At 43.2% G+C, this 20604-nt stretch overlaps 1 protein-coding gene across 4 annotated transcripts in view; it reads right to left on the bottom strand.

Annotated features, from left to right (window-relative positions):
- The window catches only part of LOC126282049 (glycine receptor subunit alpha-3), a 692635-nt gene that overhangs the window by 639001 nt on the left and 33030 nt on the right, over positions 1–20604 (bottom strand). The window lies entirely within an intron of this gene.

Here is a 20604-nt window from a genome sequence, read left to right as displayed (position 1 = left end):
TTTGAACCATTTGAGCCTTCCACGACCACCAGTGGCGTACGTCGGCTCCACATAATGCCACACCAAAACAGGAGGGAATCTCCACCTTGCTGCCCTCGCTGGAGAGTGTGTCTAAGGCGTTCATCCTCACCGGGTTGCCTCCGAAAACGTCTCCGACGATGGTCTGGTTGAAGGCATATGCGACACTCATAGGTGAGGAGCAGGTGATGCCAGTCCTGAGCGGTCCATTCGGCATGTTGTTGGGCCCATCTGTACCGCGCTGCATGGTGTTGTGGTTCCAATGATGGACCTTGCCGTAGACGTTGGGAGTGAAGTTGCGCATCATGCAGCTTACTGCGCACAGTTTGAGTTATAACACGACCTCCTGTCGCTGCACGAAAAGCGTTATTCAACATAATGGCGTCGCTGTCAGAGTTCCTCCGAGCCATAATCCGTAGATAGCGGCCACGCACTGCAGTAGTAGCCCTTGGGCGGCGTGAGCGAGGCTTTTCATCGACAGTTCCTGTCTCTCTGTATCTCCTCCATGTCCGAACAACATCGCTTTGGTTGACTCCGACACCCCTGAACACTTCCCTTATTGAGAGCCCTTCCTGGCACAAACAATGCGGACTCGATCGAACCGCGGTATTGACCGTCTAGGCATGGTTGAACTACAGACAACACGAGCAATGTACCTCCTTCCTGGTGAAATGACTGGAACTGATTGGCTGTCGCATGCCCTCCGTCTAATAGGCGCTGCTCGTGCATGGTTGTTTACATTTTTGGGCGGGTCTGGTTCAAATTGCTCTGAGCACTATAGGACTTAACATCTGAGGCCATCAGTCCTCTAGAACTTAGAATTAATTAAACCTGACTAACCTAAGGACATCCCACACATCTATGCCCGAGGCATGATTCGAACCTGCGACCGTAGCGGTCTCGCAGTTCCAGACTGAAGAGCCTAGAACCGCTCTGCCACAACGGCCAGCCTGGGCGGGTTTGGTGACATCTCTGAACAGTCAAAGGGACTGTGTCTGTGACACAGTATCCACGGTCAACGTCTATCTTCAGGTGTTCTGGGAACTGGGGTGACGCAAAACTTTTTTTTTAAATGTGTGTATATTAGCTCTAATCTCGACTTTTCTCGTTGTTGTTATTTCGCGAAACGTGTGTGAGAGGAATTAATGTGTTCAACCATTTTTCCCGGAACGTACTTTCTCGGAATACCAAAAGTGAACGATTCCCTGATGCACAAAGCCTCTCTTGTAGCGTCTGCCAATGGAGGTTGTTGAACATTTCTGTAAATCTCTCGCGCCGACTAAACGATCCCGTGACGAAACGCACCGTTCTTCCTCGAATCTTCTCTATCTTGTCAGTCAATTCTACGTGGCAAGCATCTCATATTGACATACAATACTCAAGAGTCGGCCGAACAAGGGGGAGGAGCAATATGTGATGGTCTCCCTTACGTAAGTTTCGCAAAACCATAGTAGGTGACTTTTTATGCATTATCAGCTAACATAGTTCACATTAAAGCGTAAAAATATAAATATAATCTGATATTACCGTCGAATGATGCAGCAAGTCCATAAGTAAAATGTCGGAGGTCTTACCTTCACATCGCTCTCGTGTGGAGTACATTACGTTATATACAAAACAATGATTACTGTGACGTAAGTAATTGAGGGGTATCATTTTATATATACGATATATTTCATTTTTTTAAATTTCTTGTTGTTCTTGCAACTGCTATAGCTTCTGGTGTTGTTTTTATCACCTACACTACTTGCTTGATTACGAAATAAAATTGTTATTTCAAAATGAAACAACAGATTAAGGAAGAAGTGGACCTTCTCCAAGCGAATTTTTTCAATTTCTCCGATGCTTCTTGCAGAGGGCAGCTCAGAGGTGTAGCGTATATTAAGGCTTGCAGCGAGCTTTTCACGAAATTAGCTGGCTAATTTTCTAAATGTAAATGCCAAGGCAAGCGGTAAGATTTTCTCTGTGCTCCGCAGAAGACATAAACGTCGCTGTAAAGGGCTCGGTCTGTATCCGGAAACGGAGTTGCAGGGTGGAGTCAGTGTCTTGCCTCACATTTAGGAAATTACTAAGTTATTCATGCGCAAAGTTCAAAACTTAGTAAGATATTACTGCATTAAAATATCCTACTGTTTTGTAAAAATATTTTCTTGTTTAAGAAAACCGTAGTGCTTCAAGACATCTGCAGATAATACACTGAAGCGCCAAAGAAACTGGTATAGGCAAGCTTATTCAAATACAGAGAAAAGTAAACAGGCAGAATACGGCGCTGCCGCCGGCAACGCCTATATAAGACAGCAAGTGTCTGGCGCAGTTATTAGATCAGTTACTGCTGCTACAATGGCAGGTTATCAAGATTTAAGTGAGTTTTAACATGGTGTTATAGTCGGCGCATGAGCGATGGGGCACAGCATCTCCGACGCATCGATGAAGTGGGAATTTCCCCGTACGACCATTTCACGAGCGTGCCGTTAATGTTGGGAATCCGGTAAAACATCAAATCTCCGATATAGCTGCGGCTCGAAAAAGATCCTGCACGAACTGGAGCAATGAAGATTGGATGATTGAAGAGTCATTCAACGTGACAGAAGTGCAACCATTTCCGCAAATTGCTGCAGATTTCAACGTTGGGTTATCAACAACTGTCTTCGTGCGAACCATTTAACGAAACATCATCGATATGGGCTTTCGGAGACGAAGGCTCACTCGTGTTCCCTTGATGACTGCACGACACAAAACTTTACGCCTCGCCTGGGTACGTCGACACCGACATTGAACAATTGATGACTGGAAACATGTTGTCTGGTCGGACGAGTCTCGTTTCAAATTGTATCGAGCGGATGGACGAGTACAGGTATGGAGATAGCCTCATGAATCCACAGACCCAGGATGTCAGTAGGGGACTGTTCAAGCAGGTGGATGCTTTGCAATGGTGTGGGTCGCGAGTAGTTGGAGTGGTATGGGACCTCTGATACGTCTAGATACGACTCTAACATGTGACACATACTTAAGCATCCTGTCAGATCACCTGCATCCATTCATGTCCGACGGACTTTGGCAATTGCAGTAGAACAATATGACAACCCACACGTCCAGAACTGCTACAGAGTGGCTCCACGGACACTCTTCTGAGTTTAAACACTTTCGCTGGCCACCAGACTCCCCAGACATGAACATTATTGAGCATCTCTGGAATGCCTCGAGTTCAGACGGATGTACGGACAGCCCTCAGGATTCACGGTGTCAATTCCCTCTAGCACTATTTCAGACATTATTCGAGTCCATGCCACATCGTGATGCGGCACTTCTGCGTTCCCGCGAGGGCCCTGCACGTTGTTAGGCAAGTAAATAGTTTCTTTGGCTCTTGAGTGTAATTATGTGGATGTTACCAATACAGCAAAAAATACTTGCCTCTTTCATATTATCATTTTCCGGAAACTTTATTTCTATGTTTACGAAATATTCAGCACGTCGTTGTTACGTGGTATGTGGAGGGTGTTTCCGTTTAAGGTGTTTTTCTCTGTAACTTACAAAATTATAAGTGAAAGGATTACTTATACATACAATGAAGGCTTTCACAACCGGATGTTTCAGCTGCTGAGAATTCTTCCGGGATGCATGGCCGTGATCCATGGAACTCTTCAATCCCTAACGTTTCGTCCAAGGCTTCGTTGGACATAAATTACTTCAGAAAAAAATTCTTTTGGTAGTCCGCGCAACCACTCATGCATAGCGTGGAGTACCTCTTCATCAGAACGGAACTTCTTTCCTCCCATTTCGCCTTTGAGTGGTCCAGACATATGGAAATCACCTGGGGCAATGTCTAGCAAGTATGGTGGATGAGGAAGACACTCAAAATGCAGGTCTGTGATTGTTGCAACTGTTGTACGGGCAGTGTGGGTCCTTGCATTGTCATGTTGCAAAAGCACACCTGCTGAGAGAAATCCACGTCGCTTTGATTTGATTGCAGACCGCAGATGATTTTTTTAGAAGATCTGTGTATGATGCACTGGTGACAGTGGTCCCTCTAGGCATGTAATGCTCCAAAATGACGCCGTTTTCGTTCCAAAAGAGAGTCAGCATAACCTTCCCTGCTGGTGGTTCTGTTCGAAAATTGTTTGGTTTTGGTGATGAGGAATGGCACCATTCCTTGCTCGCTCTCTTCGTTTCCAGTTGGTGGAAGTGAACCCAGGTTTCGTCCCCAGCAAGGAAGCCATCACCTTCTCGATCAAAGCGCGGAAGAAGTTTTTCACAAGCATCAACACACCGTTCTCTCACTTCAGGAGTCAGCTGCTGTGGCACCCATCTTGCAGACACTTTGTGAAACTGGAACACATCACGCAATAATGTGGTGTGCTGACCCATGACTAATCTGTAAACATGCTGCAATGTCATTCAGTGTCACTCGCCGGTTTTCCTTCACTATGGCTTCAACTGCTACAATGTTCTGTGGAGTCACAACTCGTTGTGCCTGACCTTGACGAGGAGCATCCTCCACTAAAGTCACACCATTTGCGAACTTCCTACCCCATTCGTAGACTTGCTGCTTTGACAAACATGCATCACAGTACTGAACCTTCATTCGTCGATGAATTTCAATAGGTTTCACACCTTCTCTACGCAAGAACCGAATAACAGAACGCAGTACTTCCCTGGTGCAAGTCGCAAGTGGGGCGGTCATCTTTATAGTGATGCTGCGATGGTACGTATGCATCTGCACTATGCTGCCATCTACAGGCCATTCTGCACGCTGTTTGTAGCACGCTTACCAACTTACAGGATAACGGCGCGAAATTTCTATTTGTTATTACAAATTTAAGGTTTTCATTTGACTCACCCTCGTAAATCAGTGCACACGCCATGAAGCTACAAAATGAATCGTCATTTTATCGAAGGAAAAGCGTAAATGAAAAAGTAATATGTAATTAATTCCCCATCAAACAAAGAGAATATCTTACACTGTTAATCTATCACGCCAAAAGCAAATAGAGATTATATGAGGCGACAACCTATTCTGTCTAACATTTTCGTCGCCAGTACATCGCTGACAAAGTTTCGCGCCCTCGTAACAGAAAACAGTAATATCCGTAAAACGTAAATGCGAAACAGCTACACTTGGCCGTCCGCTGGTCGAGAGTGTTCTGCAGATGATGAGCAGTGCAGGGAGGGAGCAGTAAAAACCTCGTCAAAACACCGGAGATTGTCTGGCCGACGTGTCAGTGCCCTGTACGGGCCGCTCAAGAGTAATAAACGAAAGTCAGCTGAGCACAGAGGAGAAGAGACGAGGTAATGATTCTCCTGAGGGTTGCATGTTCAAGTCCCGAGGGGACGAGACGGCAAGTTCAACGCTCTGAGAGCTACGCTATTAGTAATACACGTGCAGGCGGTATTTTCTGCCGTTGTTACCGAAGAGACAGGGTACGTAAAGCGTCCGCCCTCGTGCTACGCGATGTGTTATGGTTCGTTCGACTTTTCGATCACAGTAAGTTCGGCCATAACGCATGCCGTTGTCGATACATTTAGATATTGCGTTTGACGGTGAAGAAGAATCTTCACAATATTTCGATAAAATACAGCCGACCCTTGAGAGTATGAACCTCGATAAATCGAAATTGTCAGAAACCTTGAAAAATTCGATGAATCGATGTGTTTGGAAACACTCGATAAATCGATGCAATTGTCATGAGAAACCGCACCTCAAACACACAATAATTCGAAGTGAGCCGCTATCTTACACTCGGTACTGCAAATTGTTTCTTCAAGTGTTCAGATAATTGTTTTAACTTTACATGACATTTCTTTGTTTTGTCAATAACGCATAACTTACTAGAGTGCCTAAATCAGTTGACTTCAAAGATGTAGAAATGTTTAACTTTCTCAAAAAATAAGTATGCTGCTGAGGCCATAGAATTGGAAGTGAAAGAAAAAGATGTAGAGAAAAGTTTCGGGATTCCGTTATCCGAGCTTTCGGCTTTCCCGAAACACAAAGACAATTTTTGTGAAGACGTGTCATAAGGAAGGAGGAAGCGGACACGACAAGGTGAGTTCCCACCATTCGAAGAACGCTTGTTTAAATGGCTTAGTCTTTGTAGAGGTCAAAACATACCTGTCAGAGGTTATATACTGTCCGTCCAAAAAGTTCAGAGACTGATATCCTTTCGTAAGTGTGACGTCAGCGTAGTAACTAAGAAACTAAGATGGCAGCTGGAACTAGCAACAGAAGCATTTTTTTTTTAAAGATTCCCGCTCAGAACTTGGAAGGGCCACTGAGAGCATAGGGCTACATCGGGCCTCTGGTGCACAGTATCATTTTGTTTTCAATTTTTATTGTTTTGTTACAGTGTTCCATATGACTACCGTAACCTTTATTCTCACTTATTAAATAGTCTAATCACTAAGTTAAAACTAAAGGGCATTTTTGTCGGGTTTTGCAGTGTTGTTAGTTTTTCCTGAAATACAGTTCTAAATACTGAGTGAGGATGTGTGAGACAAATGATATAATGGCACAATATGATGATGCAATGAAACAATACAATGAGAGAATCTACGCGGGTTACCCAGAAAGTAATGCACTGCATTTTTTTCTCTCAGACGAAAACAATGCTACGAATGCGAAACGATACGTGTGTACTATTTAAAGTCTCCTGAGTGAGCACGCCAAGTTTCCGTTACTACCGACAGATAGCGTAGCTGCAGGACAGTTTCAAAATGGCGTCTGTGGGTGACGTAAGTTACAAGCCACTGTCACTGAATTTCTCACTGCAGAGAAAGAAACTGTGGGGAATATTCACAAACGCTTGTGCAAAGTCTATGGAGCATCTGCGGTCGACAGAAGTGCAGTTAGTCGCTGGGCACGAAGGATAAGTTCATCAGAAGGAGGTTCGGCGGAGCTTCGCGATTTGCAGCGTTCGGGGAGACCATCAAAGGCTGTCACACCTGACGTGTTGCAGCGAGCTGATGTTGTCTTTCGAAAGGACAGATTAAAGGATGCCATTCGTGGAAGACAGTTTGAGGACGATGAGGAGGTGGTTCACACAGTGAAGCACTGGCTCCGCCACCAGGACAAGGTTTGATACGGACAGGGCAAACACGCCCAAGTTTCGCGCTGGAGGAAGGCAATAGAATGGGATGGAGATTACGTGGGAAAATAGGTTGTGTAGATAAAATACCATTGTTTTGTGTGTGTAATTCTCATTAGCTACAATAAAGAACTGTTGAAGAAAAAATGCAGTGCATTACTTTCTGGGCTACCCTCGTACACAGGCTAACATGCATATAAGCACCCATATAAGACATGGTCGTACGTCAGTGTAACTTCGTATACTTACACGCCATCGGAGAGTGTGAAAATAATTAGAGGATTACAGTTAGAATTCTCTGTGACAGACAGAGTGGCCACTTAGTAATTACTGTAAAGAACGCGGAGATACTGCGTACTCGTGTGAGACAGCGTTATCAGCACCAGACGGAATTCGCAAGGGTTTTCATCGTGGGTCTTCTTTTGGCGGGCTGGTCGGATCGTACAGTATCCAGATTTCTGGGGCAATCAGATATTACAGTGGCCTGCCGTTGTACTGCAAGGGAACGTGAAGCCAGCCATATTCGTTTTCACAGTTCCGGTCGACCACATCTGACCACCACAATGGAAGATCAGCATATTGTGCAACAAGCACATCGTAGCCCCTTCACATCTATGCCAGACATCCAGGAACAAGCAATGGACATCATGCAACATTCTGTGTCATTCTGCATAATTCGTCGGAGACTATCAACAGCCCAATTAGGCGTACGCTGCCGCTAACGGGACGGCACAAACGGCTGTGTTTGGAGTGGTGTCGTTAGGGGGAAGCATGGACTGCTGATGAATGGCGGCGTATTGTGTTCGGCGATGAATCGCGATTCTGCACTACAGCGATTGACCATCGTCGGCGAGTACTGTGACTGTTCTGGGAGAGGTCCCACTCTTCCAGTTTTTGGAGAAGCACTGTGGCCTTAGTCCTGGCATCATTGTGTGTGGAGACATCAAGTATGACTTCACGTCACGGTTGGTTGTGATCGAGAGCTCTGATGACACAACTGTATGTTATGGACATGTGCATATATGTGACAGTATAGTGATTGCATTTTTCAACTGGACAATGGTCGTTCACACACGGTGTGTTTCTCAGTGAACTGCCTGCACGATGGTGAGGTAGTCTGGTGACCAGCAAGGTCTCCAGACCTGTTCCTGAAAGAACACGTGTGCTCGACTAACTTTGATACCAACTTCGCTCGAGTGTCAGCATGCGGGAGTTTCAGGACCAGTTACAACAGCTGTGGACCATCGTGTCCCACGAGAGGATACAAAAGCTTTATGACACCCTTTACAACCGAATCATACAGGCCAGAGCAGATGCAACGTCATACTGATAAATGGGCTTACATTGGCAAGTTCTTTGTGAATATGACTCGATTTTGTAATTACCGAGATAACGTCAGATACGCTCTCTACAAATCGTCAGGAAGGACAAAATGGCTAAGCAGGTATTGCTAGAGGACAAAAGTAAGGATGTAGAGGCATATATCAGTAGGGGTAAGATAGATATTGCCTACAGGAAAATTAAAGAGACCTTGCATGAATATCAAGAGCTCAGATGGAAACTCAGTTCTAACCAAATAAGGGAAAGCACAAAGGTGGAAGGAGAATATAGAGGGTCTATACAAGGGTGGTGTCCTTGAGAACAATATTTTAGAAACGGAAGAGAGTGTAGATGAAGATGAAATAGGAGATATGGTACTGCGTGAAGAGTTTGACAGAGCACTGAAAGACCTAAGTCGAAATAAGGCCCCAGGAGTAGACAACATTCCATTAGAGTTACTGACAGCCTTGGGAGAGCTAGGCCTAACAATACTCTACCAGCTGGTGAGCAAGATGTATGAGACAGGCGGAATACCCTCAGCCTTCAAGAAGAATATAATAATTCAGATCTCAAAGAAAGCAGTTGGTGACAGATATGAAAATTACCGAACTATCAGTTAAATAAGTCACAGCTGCAAAATACTAACGAGAATTCTTTACAGACGAATGGAAAAACTGGTAGAAGACAACCTCGGGGAAGATCAGTTTGGATTACGTTGAAATGTTGGAACACGTGAGGCAATACTGACCCTATGACGTATCTTAGAAAATAGATGAAGAAAAGGCAAATCTACGTTTCTAGCATTTGTAGACTTAGAGAAAGCTTTTGACAATGTTGACTGAGATACTCTCTTTCAAATTCTGAAGGTGGCAGGGGTAAAATACAGGGAGCGAAAGGCTATTTACAAATTGTACAGAAACCAGATGGCAGTTATAAGAGTGGAGGGACGTGAAAGGGAAGCAGTGGTTGGGAAGAGAGTGAGACAGGGTTGTAGCCTCTCCCCGATGTTATTCAATCTGTGTATTGAGCAAGCAGTAAAGGAAACGAAAGAAAAGTTCAGAGTAGGTATTAAAATCCATGGAGAAGAAATAAAAACTTTTAGATTCTTCAATGATATTGTAATTCTGTCAGAGACAGCAAAGTACCTGGAAGAGCAACTGAACGGAATGGACAGTGTCTTGAAAGGAGGATATAAGATGAATATCAACAAGATCAAAACGAAGTGTAGTCGAATTAAATCAGTTGATGCTGCGGGAATTACATTAGGAAATGATAGGCTTAAAGTAGTAAAGGAGTTTTGCTATTTGGGGAGCAAAATAACTAATGATGGTCGAAGTAGAGAGGATATAAAATGTAGACTGGCAATTGCAAGGAAAGCGTTTCTAAAGAAGAGAAATCTGTTAACATCAAGTATAGATTTAAGTGTCAGGAAGTCGTTTCTGAAAGTATTTATATGGAGTTTAGTCATGTATGGAAGTGAAACATGGACGATAAATAGTTTAGACAAGAAGAGAGTAGAAGCTTTCGCAATGTGGTGCTACAGAAGAATGCTGAAGAATAGTTGGGTAGATCACATAACTAATGAGGAGGTATTGAACAGAATTGGAGAGAAGAGAAGTTTGTGGCACAACTTGACTAGAAGAAGGGATCGGTTGGTCGGGCATATTCTGAGGCATCAAGGGATCACCAATTTAGTATTGGAGGGCAGCGTGGAGGGTAATAATCGTACAGGGAGACCAAGAGTTGAATACACTAAACAGATTCAGAAGGATGCAGCTTTCAGTAGGTCCTGGGAGATGTAGAATCTTGCACCGGATAGAGTAGCATGCAAAGCTGCATCAAACCAGTCTCTGGACTGAAGACCACAACAACAACAACGCTCTCTACCTGTAAGCTTCGTTCCGTTTCCTTCTCCCCTGGTGAGTGTTTTGCTATTTTTATCAAGCAGTGTATGTGGGGTTGAACCAGGTAGGGTGTTGTGATAGTCATAAAACTAAATGTGATGTGTGAATAGTGGCGACTTAAAAATAAGAAGATGCTGTAGTACATTTGGATTTACGAATGAAAAGCTTCATGTTATTGGCATTCAGTGCAATTCGTCATGTTTCTTTTATCCAAGGTTCTCATTAGTCTGACGTAGCAGATGTATTAGTTTAAGAAAGGAACCACTATGAGTCCAGTATGTCATCGTTGCGCCTCTCTCTCTCTCTTTGCGTTTATTCCGTCGTACGGCATCCACCGTTATTTATGATTTCGTAAATTTATGTAACTTTTACTTTATGCCCGGTCACTCTTCCTGCCATTGCATTCATCTGTTAACCTAAGGGAGGGGAGTCGTGTGCACCATCTGTGAACCGTGCACTATTTTATAGTAATGATTTTTAGGCTACGACTGTGTATATGTAAATGAATAAAAGCAATACTAGTTTTGCTAGAAGCGCTTCGCTTCATATGTGCCATGAAATATACATACGTTTTTATTTGTACGAAGCACTTCCAACCTACATATTCTACCGTTGCATACAAAAATTACATACAGATCTGACCTATGCATCTTTAGCTCAATACATTTCTTTTTTCTCACTGTCACTGATGACATTGCTTTACATGTGGTCGTGCTGCTGGTGGGTTTGTTGTTCTGTCAGTAGCACTAAAAAAAACAGCCTCCACACCCCTTCTTGTACGATCTTAACCAGTTCAGGTTTATCTCGAGTTGCCAAGTTTGAAATGTATATTCTACTGCATACCGTCAAACATTATACGCCTGTATACACTGCACAACAAAATCAAAGGATCATTTCTTCAAAACCGCTAATTACGTCCCATTTGCACGCATAAGTTTGAACTTTGGCTCAAAATGCCTACAACCTTCAACAGACAATGAAAGTGTTGATGCAGTGATCCAGGTGTAGGCACAATCCACGAAGAAATTTATGAGGCAATGCTCTTATGATATTGGGAACTGCAAAAGCAGCGTTCATAAAATTTTGCGGACTCGGAAATTTAAGCCTTGCATCCCAAGACTTTTCCATGCTCTTAATGAAGGTGGTCCCAATATGCGAAGTGAATTTTGTGAGTGGTTCGTTAACAGATGTAAAGAAGAGCAACATTTGCAGGATCTAACTCTTTGGTCGAATGAAGCGCCCTTTAAGCCTAACTGAACAATTAACTACCATAATTGCGTGTTATGGAGCATTCAATATCCATCCGTAACCGAGCAAGGGGATGTTAATGTACCAGGAGTATCAGACTGGTGTAGGATGTCTTCTACAGTGTAGTCTGTCTTCTAGAGGGTTAATTGGGCCGTACTCCTTAGAAACATTGTCAGAGGTGACTCTTACTTAGAAATGTTAAAGTTTCGAGATCAGTTTCCTGATTTAACTCCTCTAGATTTCTATCTGTGTAGTACTATCAAGAACACAGTTTACGCTGCAAGACCGCAAAAACTGAATGACCATAAGGAGCACACAGTTTTAATCTATCAGGAAGTTTCATATCAGCGCACACTCCGCTGCAGAGTGAAAATCTCATTCTGGATACGTACTTCCTGTTTGTTCTACACAATTACCATGTGTTATGAGTCTTGTGTTCCGTTTTGAAAGTTTTGGCTCTTGAATTCCTTTGTTGTAATATAGTTCATACGCGTTTATTTGTTGTTTTCATTTCTTTGAGAGATCTTTGCAGCATCTTTTCTGATCTCCTATTCATCATATTTACTTGCGACGGTAATATATTCTCTACGACATGACTCATATTCTCTAACCAGTGTATAGTATGACAGTTACCAAGACTACAGAAGGAGAACAGGACGTCAACAATCGAACGGAAGGTTCATAATTTTGTGGAAAAAAATGGGGCTCGAAGTATATATGTACACGGATCTCCCGCTTTGCAGTCCAACACCGTAACAACACAAGCACAACGCCGTTGTTCCTGTAATCCGCTCGATGTTGCACATGTTGAGCTTCGACTGTTCACTCTTTCTATTTTGCCTCTTTCTCCGCAGTTCAGTACACCGATTTCCTATTTTCATGCTCGGTCTGTGTTCGGTTTTTGATGAGCAATCCACTGGGCCATTTTTTCACTAAATCCGAACAGGGAGCGATGATATATATATAGTCTTAAGCTGACAGCTGCAATGTACTGTTGATGTGTTTGTGTATTTGTAAATAAGCCATTCTACTGTGCATGCGGAAAATGTCATGGTAATATAACTACTTATTTATGGTAACTATGAAAGAGAGGGTGGAGGTTGCGTGTGCATGTATTTGTGTGTGTGTGTGTGTGTGCACTGCAAAATTTAATAATGTAGACTGCTGTTAAAAGCAAAGGTGATCATACTGTAAAAGTTGCCATCTAAGAGGGACTCAGCTTGTTCTCCTCAGTGTTCGTTTATTCTGAGTTTCAAGGATGTCTACCGTTTGCCTTTAGGTTGGCTATGTAGAGTGATGATACTTGTGCTGTTGGCTTCGTGTTTTGTTCCAGGCAGGTGGGGGACTATTTGCTCATGTATGATATTTTTTTCGTTTTTTAGTGCTGCCTGTGTCCGTCCTAACGTTCATTTCAACATTGTGTAAAAATTTTAAGTAAATTGGTCAAGGACTGTTTGAGATTTTTGGTAACAACGTTTCCCATTTATATACAGGGTGATTCAAAAAGAATACCACAACTTTAAAAATGTGTATTTAATGAAGGAAACATAATATAACCTTCTGTTATACATCATTACAAAGAGTATTTAAAAGTTTTTTTTCACTCAAAAACAAGTTCAGAGATGTTCAATATGGCCCCCTCCAGACACTTGAGCAAAATCAACCCGATACTCCGACTCGTTCCACACTCTCTGTAGCATATCAGGCGTAACAGTTTGGATAGCTGCTGTTATTTCTCGTTTCAAATCATCAATGGTGGCTGGGAGAGGTGGCCGAAACACTATATCCTTAACATACCCCCATAAGAAAAAATCGCAGGGGGTAAGATCAGGGCTTCTTGGAGGCCAGTGATGAAGTGCTCTGTCACGGGCTGCCTGGCGGCCGATCCATCGCCTCGGGTAGTTGACATTCAGGTAGTTACGGACAGATAAGTGCCAATGTGGTGGCGCTCCATTCTGCTGAAATATGAATTGTTGTGCTTCTTGTTCGAGCTGAGGGAACAGCCAATTCTCTAACATCTCCAGATACTGTAGTCCAGTTACAGTAGCACCTTCGAAGAAAAAGGGACTATTCTCTGTAAACTGTTTATACCAACGTTTAATACACCACCTATCAGGAGGTTTAACACCATACTTCGTTCGAAATGCACGCTGAACAATTGTCGTCGATTCACTTCTGCCGTACTCAATAACACAAAAAGCTTTCTGTTGAGCGGTCGCCATCTTAGCATCAACTGACGCTGACGGCTAGTCAACAGCGCCTCAAGCGAACAAATGTACAACTAAATGAAACTTTATAGCGCCCTTAATTCGCCGACAGATAGTGCTTAGCTCTGCCTTTTGTCGTTGCAGAGTTTTAAATTCCTAAAGTTGTGGTATTCTTTTTGAATCACCCTGAATTTTATATATATATAAAAGAACAGACATGTTCGAAGAGGTTTCGAAATTGCTGCCGATCGCCGTAAACTTCACTCTGTGATATTTCAACTGGACACCTGCTAGTCATCTTCAGGTGAGCCACCGAAGACTGTCACTCTTTGATGGCTCACCTAAGATGACTGGCACGTGTCCAGTTGAAATATCACAGAGTGAAGTTTACGACGACCGGCTGTAATCCCGAAATCTCTTCGCACATTTAATTCGCCGGGAAAATTTTAAATGTCACAAAAATAGACATACAAAACACGTGCTTATTCGACTGAATCTAATCTTAAATGGTCTAGTTGTCTCACCTATATAGAAAGGATCACAGTCCAAGCATTCAGTTTTGTACCCAACCATATGACGCAGTGGAATTCTTGTGTTGGCGTTATGATTAACTGCCCAATCTTGTTGTCGGTGGTAAAAGATATGTTTATGTCACTTCCTTTGAAGACACTGGCAGTCCGGTATGAAATACTATCCAGATATGGAAGATCTAATTTTCTGCTTTTTTGTGCTGTCATTGTTCTGCCTTATTGTGTGTTTTAGGGGTTCTACTAAGGAGCTGTTACAGCCATTTGCAATGGCTATTTGTATTATTCTTTTAATTTCTTGTTTATATTTATCTTCAGAGAATGGTAGTTGGATTGCTCTGTTGACCATATACCGGAATACTGCCATTTTCTCGGCTATGGCGTGACAAGAAGAGCTGTGGATGGTAGCGTATGTTGTGGTAGGCTTGCAATAAATTTCAGACTGTGTCTGTTCTTCATTATTTTAATAGTAAAGTCTAAAGAGTTTTTCTGTCATCTACTTGGTGTTTAATTGTGAAATTTGTTTTCATGATAATCGTTGTACAACAGGTTCAAATCACTGCTATAGAGTTTTATCGACGTTACGTAGTTACGGCGTTTCCGTATAATGACAGTTACTTTTTAAGACTAAAATCTATTTTTTTTGTTTCCAATAACCTTTTATTCCTTTGTTTTAACTGTAATTTTCTTTGAGACAACACTTTCTTCATGCTTTGAAAATGTTGTTCCTTCTCTTGTTGGTTCCACTTTCTTCCAGTTCTTGATTTCTTTTCATCCTGAAAGCCTGCATTTTCTATTGCATCTTTAAAAATTGTTCTCTTTCTAATTGTTTCCTTGTCGATTCTCACATTTTCAATACCTCTTTCTACTTCTGTCAGCTATGTGGCTATGGATTTGCAATGGTTTAGTAAGTCAAAGATTTATTTAGTTACTCTATCATTATTCATTCGATATGTAACCATAGAATTTTAATGTCCTTTTCCTCATTACGTATGTTAATTGTTCAGTTTCCAGAAGTAGTTCTGAATTAGCTCTTAATCCGTGTTCTGGTTCAGTGGACGATCCTTCTAGTTTTCGTAAGTTTCTTCTTTCATTTTTTTCTGTTTTCTCGAGCTCTCCCTCTGTAGACGGTTTAAGAGTTTCCACCGCGTAGAATATTTCTGCTCTAATCACTGATTCATAGTGTTTTAGTTTTGTCTTCCAGAATAAAGATTTTTGGGTTCTATGTTTCTTGTTGTTTGAAATCCTCTATGTATTTTACATGTTTAAGTCTCTATTGCTGTCCTTTCCTCAGTGTTGTTTGATGTCCATTCACCTACGTATTTAAAAAGGTGCTGTTATTTATGTTAAGCTTTCAAGGTGCATCACTGATGTTTCTCACGAACTGTGTTCTTTTTTTTTCAAACGATATTTGTAATGCTACTTATGGTGCTTGACGGTGCACTTCTGTGATTTATTCTTGTGCACTTTCAAGTGTGTAATAAGTACAATGTAACTGAAAATGCTAGAAGATCTACAGTGATTTTCCCTGGCCTACTTTCAAGTTGTATACCCTTAGTATTTATGGCATTCCTCCATTCTCAAAACTACTTTCTCTAATGTACAGTTAAAAAGTAATGGCAACAACTCTTCTTGTCTTACGCCCGGTTTAATTTCAAAAATTCTGACCGTTCTCCCATAAATTTTACTTTTTATGTTGTGTCGCTGAAAGCTGCCTTAATTACTTTTGTTGCTCCGTTATATAGTCCAAACTCTTTTAAAATGTTGAGAAATTTACTTCTATTAATAGAATCATACGCTTTCTAAAAATCTGTTAATTTTTCCACACAACAATTTAATAATTTTTATTGTCTTTAGTTTGACAATGTGGTGTTATTGTTATATTTATTTGTCTTTGTCAAGTTCATTTACAGTCATCACTTACTGCTTCTTTCACCTTTAGCACCGATCTGCATGTGCGAAACATGCCAAGTTGCACCATAGTTTACAGTCTACATTAAAATGTAGGACTCCCAATAGCTGGCTTTATAAGTCAGTTCAAAGGTAGCACGCAGGTGGAGACAAGGGCGTAAACCAGCCACAGGACCACCAAACGGATTGGCGCAATGTTCCGACACTGGACTCGCATTCGGAAGGACATCGTTTCCAATCCCTATCTGCCCAACCAGGTTTAGGTTCTCCGTGCTTTCCCTAAATCGCTTGAGGCGTATTCTGGGTTGGCTCCTCCGAAAAGGACTTGGCCGACAACCTTTCCCGTCCTTCGGCTCTGTCCCTAGTGAGCTCGTCGTCAACAGGTCGTTAATCTCTGATATCCTTCCTTTGTCCAATAGGATAACACCTAGTAAATCACAGCAGAGCTCAAACCAAGCTTTAGCCTGATGACTGCTCTCTCCTCTTCTATGAGACGACGAGGGAAAGTTAAACAAGATGGCCTGGATTCTCAGCAGTAACCACTAGGTGGCCTCATCTGTTAGCTGGCGAAGCCGATCAACAACAGCAGAAAACAGCCCATGGAAGCACCAGTGGATCACAAAACACAACCTTCAAACGTGGAAAGGCCGTGGAAATACCAACTCATGCGAGTGGGATGAAATAGGTCACGTGGTACCTACATACTTCACTCTAGTACTCCCAATATGATAGACATTACAACACGTTTTAAAAGGCTTTTGAAAAACATGTAACCAGTTTTTTCGTCACTGTTGTATAAGAAACTTCCATTTTGTGCCAAAACCTTCTTTCAGTTGCATACTTTATGGCAACCTCAGAGGCATATAATCTGATTACAAGCTGCAGACCGACAGAAAATGTTTTCCTTTTCAAAAGCACTGAACGCAGTCTTATAGACGTACAACACCTATCTGTATTTAGCATTGCGAAGTGCACTCGTACAGTGAGACCGTTTATTTTCATCTACCACCGATAGGAAAATCTTCACATATAAAATTTCAGCCTGTGGATGTTTCTGCTGGCAAAACGTGAAAAGTCGATTGAAATCAAATTTTGACACAACGTTGCAGTCGAATAAGGGCGTGTTTTTGTATGTCTGTTTTTATGAAATTTAAAATTTTTCCCGCGAATTAAATGATCGAAGAGATTTCGGGATTGCAGCCGGCCGTCGTAAACTTCACTCCATGATTTTTCAACTGGACACCTGCCAGACATCTTAGGTGAGCCATCAAAGAGTGACAATCTTCGGTGGCTCACCTGAAGACGACTGTCAGGTGTCCAGTTGAAAAATCATGGAGTGAAGTTTTCGACGACAGGCTGCAATCCCGAAATCTGTTCGAACATGTCTGTTTTATACATACACTCCTGGAAATTGAAATAAGAACACCGTAAATTCATTGTCCCAGGAAGGGGAAACTTTATTGACACATTCCTGGGGTCAGATATATCACATGATCACACTGACAGAACCACAGGCACATAGACACAGGCAACAGAGCATGCACAATGTCGGCACTAGTACAGTGTATATCCACCTTTCGCAGCAATGCAGGCTGCTATTCTCCTATGGAGACGACCGTAGAGATGCTGGATGTAGTCCTGTGAAACGGCTTGCCATGCCATTTCCACCTGGCGCCTCAGTTGGACCAGCGTTCGTGCTGGACTTGCAGACCGCGTGAGACGACGCTTCATCCAGTCCCAAACATGCTCAATGGGAGACAGATCCGGAGATCTTGCTGGCCAGGGTAGTTGACTTACACCTTCTAGAGCACGTTGGGTGGCACGGGATACATGCGGACGTGCATTGTCCTGTTGGAACAGCAAGTTCCCTTGCCGGTCTAGGAATGGAAGAACGATGGGTACGATGACGGTTTGGATGTACCGTGCACTATTCAGTGTCCCCTCGACGATCACCAGAGGTGTACGGCCAGTGTAGGAGATCGCTCCCCACACCATGATGCCGGGTGTTGGCCCTGTGTGCCTCGGTCGTATGCAGTCCTGATTGTGGCGCTCACCTGCACGGCGCCAAACACACATACGACCATCATTGGCACCAAGGCAGAAGCGACTCTCAGCGCTGAAGACGACACGTCTCCATTCGTCCCTCCATTCACGCCTGTCGCGACACCACTGGAGGCGGGCTGCACGATGTTGGGGCGTGAGCGGAAGACGGCCTAACGGTGTGCGTGACCGTAGCCCAGCTTCATGGAGACGGTTGCGAATGGTCCTCGCCGATACCCCAGGAGCAACAGTGTCCCTAATTTGCTGGGAAGTGGCGGTGCGGTCACCTACGGCACTGCGTAGGATCCTACGGTCTTGGCGTGCATCCGTGCGTCGCTGCGGTCCGGTCCCAGGTCAACGGGCACGTGCACCTTCCGACGACCACTGGCGACAACATCGATGTACTGTGGAGACCTGACGCCCCACGTGTTGAGCAATTCGGCGGTACGTCCACCCGGTCTCCCGCATGCCCACTATACGCCCTCGCTCAAAGTCCGTCAACTGCACATACGGTTCACGTCCACGCTGTCGCGGCATGCTACCAGTGTTAAAGACTGCGATGGAGCTCCGTATGCCACGGCAAACTGGCTGACACTGACGGCGGCGGTGCACAAATGCTGCGCAGCTAGCGCCATTCGACGGCCAACACCGCGGTTCCTGGTGTGTCCGCTGTGCCGTGCGTGTGATCATTGCTTGTACAGCCCTCTCGCAATGTCCGGAGCAATTATGGTGGGTCTGACACACCGGTGTCAATGTGTTCTTTTTTCCATTTCCAGGAGTGTATATACAGGGTGTTACAAAAAGGTACGGCCAAACTTTCAGGAAACATTCCTCACACACAAATAAAGAAAAGATCTTATGTGGACATGTGTCCGGAAACGCTAAATTTCCATGTTAGAGCTCATTTTAGTTTCGTCCACCTACGCTCAATGGAGCACGTTATCATGATTTCATACGGGATGCTCTACCCGTGCTGCTAGAACATGTGCCTTTACAAGTACGACACAACATGTAGTTCATGCATGATGGAGCTCCTGCACATTTCAGTCGAAGTGTTCGTACGCTTCTCAATAACAGATTCGGTGATCGATGGATTGGTAGAGGCGGACCAATTCCATGGCCTCCACGCTCTCCTTACCTCAACCCTCTGGACTTTCCTTTATGGGGGCATTTGAAAACTCTTGTCTACGCAACCCCGGTGCCAAATGTAGAGACTCTTCGTGCTCGTATTGTGGACGGCTGTGATACAATACGCCATTCTCCAGGGCTGCATGAGCGCATCAGGGATTCCATGCGACTGAGGGTGGATGCATGTATCCTCGCTAACGGAGGACATTTTGAACATTACCTGTAACAAAGTGTTTAAGTCACGCTGGTACGTTCTGTTGCTGTGTGTTTCCATTCCATGTTTAATGTGATTTGAAGAGAAGTAATAAAATGAGCTCTGACATGGAAAGTAAGCGTTTCCAGACACATGTACACATAACATATTTTCTTTCGTTGTGTGTGAGGAATGTTTCCTGGAAGTTTGGCCGTATCTTTTTCTAACACCCTGTATATAATATATAAATGGGAAACGTTGCTACCAAAAATCTCAGACAGTCCTTGACCAGTTTACTTAAAATTTTTACACGATGTTGAAATGAACGTTAGGACGGACACAGGCTATATATTTTAATACATACAATATATATGTGTAATACATAAAAGGAAACAATTGTTACAAAAATTTCAAAAAATACTAGACCGATTTACATCAGATTTTTGCACGTTACTCTAACTAACGTTCCGACGAACATATTATGGGCGCTTTTTTAATCTACATAATATAAATATGTATGTAAAATTACGTAACATTGGCATGTCGTTAGCAACAACCTCGAAATGTTATTGACCAATTACTTCAACCTTTAGTCGTTACTCCAGCAAATATTTCACTTTCGCGGTCTGTTTTAACTGCGATAGCGTGTCATTTAAAACCTTAGGCAAATAGTTTCTTCCATGATATTCTTTCTCACTGCAAGTATATTTTTAAACATAAATCGTATAAACAACAAGGTGGTGTTTTCATAGAAAACAGAACATTTGTGTTCAAGAAGATTTCGGGCTTGCAGCCGGTCGTCGTTCACTTCCATCCACGAGCCATCGAAGACTGACGAAGACGCTCTCGCTCTAAAACTCTGGCTACATATGTCAGGTGTGTGGGCAGTTTAAGCAGCCGAGCTGCTGTTCCTGCGCTGACCTCTTTGGGGTGCAGTGGGACCTAACGTGTTGAGCTGTCCTCACTGGGCGTCGTTGATTGTGACGCCCTTTGTTTCTATATCGGGCTGCAAGAGAAGACTACTCTCGC

This window comes from Schistocerca gregaria, chromosome 7 (assembly GCF_023897955.1).
Source record: "Schistocerca gregaria isolate iqSchGreg1 chromosome 7, iqSchGreg1.2, whole genome shotgun sequence".
Taxonomy (NCBI): domain Eukaryota; kingdom Metazoa; phylum Arthropoda; class Insecta; order Orthoptera; family Acrididae; genus Schistocerca; species Schistocerca gregaria.
This window is presented reverse-complemented; position numbering and strand designations above follow the sequence as displayed.